Raw genomic sequence first — 5,026 nt, forward strand, 5'->3', positions numbered from 1 at the left:
TTCACAATGCAGTTTCCATCTGGAATTCCAGATAAGTCTATCTCAGTATTCGTATCGGGGCAATCAACACCGTAAGAACCACTACCGTTTCCCAATTTATTTGAATCGTCTATGAGAGGATTTGCTGAAAATTCTTCTGAAATTTTTGGATCCATTTGACAAATTATCTTTATCTTGTTCTCCAAGCAGCACCTTTCTAAAAAAAATGAAAAGAACCATAGAAAAACAAAACAGCGACCCGGCTCAATAGTAAACGAAAGTCTAAAAAACGAAATTTTGATACTAATAAATACGTCAAAAGAATCGGATTTTAATTAAATTTAGTCCTACCCATCAGAAGATAAGAGCCTGAGAAAATTTGTCTTATTTGGAAAAAAGGGGGAAAACACGCCCTAAAAGTCATAGAATTGTTTTGCCAGAAGACTGATCAAGGGTGCGTGTTTATTTGTTTTTTGTTTTCTTTTTCCCAGGGGTGATTGTATCGACCCATTGGTCCTAGGGTGTCGCAAGGAGGCTCATTTTAATGAAAATGAAAAGTTCCAGTGCCCTTTTTAAGCGACCAAAAATTGGAGGGCACCTAGGCCCCCTCCCACATTCATTTTTTTTCTCAAAGTCCAACAGATCAAAATTTTGAGATAGCCATTTTCTTAAGCATAGTCAAAAAACATAATAAGATGTCTTTGGGGACGACTTACTCCCCCATAGTTCCCGGGGGAGGGGCTACAAGTTATAAACTTTGATCAGTGTTTACCTTGACCTGATGCCCACTTAAATGGACAATCTGTCTTGGCTTTTTCTACAATTGGCCATGACTTGACTTTTCCCACAACTATTCCTTTTAATTAAAAGTCAACGGTTGAGGGGTTTTGGCTGAGGGGGGGTAGAGGGGAGGGAGCTACGTTGAAGGATCTTTACTTAGAGGAATTTGTCACGGGGGAAAAGAAATTCAATGAAGGGGCATAAGATTTTCTAGCATTATTAAAAAAAAACACTGAAAAAATAATAATGAAGAAGTTTTTCAACTGAAAGTAAGGAGCAGCATTAAAACATAAAACGAACAGAAATTATTACGCATATGAGGGGTTCATCTCCTCCTAAATACCTCGCTCTTTCCGTTAAAGTAATTTCAACTATATATTCTACGGACTTGGTGATTCTAGGGTCATTCTTAAAGAACCGGGAGAAAATTTAAGCTTTAGTGTAAAGAGCGAGGTATTGACGAAAGGCAAACCCCCTCATATATGTAATACAAATATACAAAGTTCTAGGTGCTTTTATAAGTTACCAAAAATTGGAGGGCAACTAGACCTCCTCCCCCACCCCATTTTTCTTCAAAATCGTCAGAACGAAAATATGAGAAAGCCATTTAGACAAAAAAAGTATGCAAATTTCGTTGTGCGGTTAGCCAAATCAAAACATGCATTAATTTAAAAACGTTCAGAAATTACATAAAAAAAAACAGTTTTTTTAACTTCAAGTAAGGAGCGTCATTAAACTTAAAACGAACAGAAATTATTCCGTATATGAAAGGGGTAGTCCCCTCCTCAACGCCTCGCTCTTTACGCTAAAGTTTCTTATTGTTTTAAAAAAGTATAGTTGTGAGAAAGAGTCAAACTTTAGCGTAGAGAGCGGGACATTGAGGGACTACCCCCTTTCATAAACGGAATAATTTTTGTTCGTTTTAATGTCGCTCCTTACATGCAGTTAAAAAAAACTTGTTTTTTTTTTATTTAATGGACAAGAGGGAATGAAACTTGTATATGTAATTTTTACTTACCGGTATTTTAAATTCAGCCACCTTTAGTTGATAATTTTCTTCCTCATATCTCAAATGTCTTATTGACTTCAGTTGACAAGTCAACTAATCAGAGACACAATGCCTTGGAGGGCGTAATGCCTAAAATTGGATAAGAATCCCGCCTTTTTTTCTATTGGCTGATGAACAACGCTATTAAGCCGGAAACAGGGGTAAAATAAGTAAAAGTAAGCACATTTTGAAATTGTATTTTTCTGATTTTGCTTTCAAACTATTTATGATAGACATCAGAAATTTTCTGTAATGGTTGTAGATTATAAAATCTACATATGATCCAAAATTCTACCCTCTGAGCCAACTTCATACCTTCTAGCAAGAAAAATGTTGAAAATAAAAAATAATTTTTTGCACCGTTAAAAATAAAAATATAACATTCTGCAACCAACATTTTTTTTTAAATACTGGCAGGATGAACTAAAAAAAAAATCTACTGTCATTTCCCATCCACTAAATTTTTATTCACCAAACTAAAATAACTTGATTTCTTTTTTTGCACAATAGGTAAAGCATATACAGAAAAAGTGAAACCAACATTTTTTTCCTTTTTAACTCGAGAGTCATCAAAAAAAAAATCAGTTCAAAATCACCAAAATCGCAGAAGTTATTCATGATTTTCTATCATAGGAGAAATAGCATTGGACACAAATTAAGACCATTAGCCTTAAAATAATAAAAATCTTATTTTTACCCAGCCAAATATATTACTATTTCTCGGCTGAAACATCTCACCAAAGGGAAGCTGTCAATCAAAACCTTTGATAAGACTTGATAATTGGTACTATTTGAAGTTTTGACAACCAACGTCTCTAGAGAATTAAAAGACAGAAGGCTAACCTTACTTCAATTTTGAAGCTCTATGTTTTCAAGTTCACTTAATCACGGCCTTAAGAGGGAAGTATATATGTTCAGAATATGTGTTCTGTGGAAGCGGAGCCTTTTGTAAAATTCATGTTTTGATTGGAATATCCAAAAATCTGCTTGTTTTAGAGTGTTATTCCATAATTTTAGCATACAAGTTGGAGTAGTATAACAACTTTCATTCTAGGGAAGTCCTGTATGTAAATATATAAAATGTATTTTCTTTTCCTGCTCATGTGCATCTGGGTGTCAACTGATATACCCCTACTATTTACCTTTTTGTTGGGTCTGGTTTACTAAGACCAGGCACATATGGAAGTCATTTTGGAGGGGATACAACATTTTTCTTCTAGGGTTGAGGGAACTGAATAAAAAAATTGATAAAAGCAAATAATATAGAAAATACAGAAATATGAGAATCGTAAATTAATTAAATCAACATACATGACCATTTAAAGTAAATTAATGTACGAAAAGTGTGGTTCAATCCTGCTTTCTAGGGTTATAATGGGAGAAAGGTTGAGATGGGTAGGCCATGTTCTTAGATGAAGGGTGACTGATTGCCTTAAGAATGTCTTTTTCGAACAACCGTCTAGGACTAAACGAAAAGCAGTTCTTCCTCGGTTGGTGTGGGAGGAAATGATAAGGAAAGTTTAAGGGAAGGGGAACTTTCAGGTAGGGTGTAAAGTGGGAGGTTTTAAATAGATTGGGATAGAAGAGGAACGTTTGTAGCTGTGTTAAACTCAAGCGGCTTGGTACTGCGGTGAATTGTTAGTAGTAGTAGTAGTAGTAGTAGTATTAAGTTGTAATTAAGTGAGTATTGTGAAAATAATCATAATCAGACAGGGCCGTCGGTCTGGAGCCCCCCATGTATGTGCCTGAATAAACTGTGTTTGCCATTATTTAAAAATTTGTTTCAATTGAAGCATTTTACTAGGTTTTCAATGGAGCCAAACAAAAAGAGATTGAAGTCTGAAATTGATTTCCTGCTCGGAACTACAGAACACCGAACCCTGCATGTAGACGATAAAAAATTGATTCTAACTGAAGGGGGCTTCGTCATTGATGAAGAAGTACTAGCAGCAGAGAAAAGGCGAGAGGAAGAAATCACAGTAACTGAACCTCCCCCTGAACTTGAGCCTGAAGACTATCCCCGTTGTATTGAATGCGAAACGCGGTTCATTTCAGCCTTTCTTCTTAAAAGTTTTGAGTATTCTGTTTGTGACCCATGCAGAGGACGAGGAAAAGTTTGATTTGATACCCAAAAGTGCAGCTAAGGAAGAGTATCTGCTGAAAGATTGTGATCTTGATAGAAGAGAACCGACCTTGAAGTTCATCTCAAAGCCCAATCCGCATAACCCGATGGGACATGATATGAAACTCTATTTGAGGATTCAGGTTGTAGAAAGGGCTATTAATGTATGGGGTAGTTTGGAAGGGCTGGAGCAGGAAAGAGAAAAACGAGCTGAAAAGAGGGAAAAACAAAAGTGAAAAAGTTTAATAAAGAAATGAAAAAGCTCAGAATGTCTGTTAGAAGTAGTGAATATACGAAAAACCTGGAAGGTCATAAACACGAATATGGCGTTGAAACATATGATGAGGATAATGATATATATCGAAAAAACTGTATTAGCTGTGGTCATGTTATCGAATATGAAAAAATGTAAATGGATATGTCCTTTGAATGTGCATTAGGAGAAGGAGGGGATTAACTTTTTGAAAATTCAAGTTGAAGAAAGGTTATTAGTGTCGGAGAAGTTTGTATGCCTTGGAAAAGGAAAGAGAAAAATGAGTCGAGAAAAAAGGAAAAGAAAAATGAAATAGTTTGAAAACAGTTGAAAAATCTGAGAAAATCTTTAAGAAGTAGTGAATATGCAGAAATCTGGTCAAGCATATGAATATTATGTGGAATCATATGTTGATTATAATGAAGTATATCGGAAAAAAATGAATATATGTACTTTTGTTAACCTTTGAATGTGCACAATGAGGAGGAGGAGGAGGGGTTCTTTGAAAAAGGAATCATGGATCTGCAGCATTATCCCACTCTTTACTTTGCTCCTTAAAACTACTTGACGCAAATCGTGATGATATTGAGCCTTTCTGGTGGAAGGGGGAGCTACCTCTCTATCTTCAAGGCATAAATAGCGACGAAGACCTCACTGCCTTTCCATATCAAACAAGCACAACTTAAGAACAATAGGGAAAATTTTCCATGACAGGGGAATTCAAGTCAGTGGATATTTCGGTCCTTTGTCCAAGGGCCATCTTCAGCACAATCCCCAGAGAAATATATATATATATATATATATATATATATATATATATATATATATATATATATATGTGTGT

General features: G+C 35.4%; 1 pseudogene; it reads left to right on the plus strand.

Annotated features, from left to right (window-relative positions):
• Window positions 1–3,478: 3,478 nt before the first annotated feature.
• Window positions 3,479–4,626, plus strand: LOC136040383 (DNA repair protein complementing XP-A cells homolog; annotated as a pseudogene).
• Window positions 4,627–5,026: the final 400 nt, after the last annotated feature.

Source organism: Artemia franciscana, chromosome 20 (assembly GCF_032884065.1).
Source record: "Artemia franciscana chromosome 20, ASM3288406v1, whole genome shotgun sequence".
NCBI classification, from domain to species: Eukaryota; Metazoa; Arthropoda; class Branchiopoda; order Anostraca; family Artemiidae; genus Artemia; species Artemia franciscana.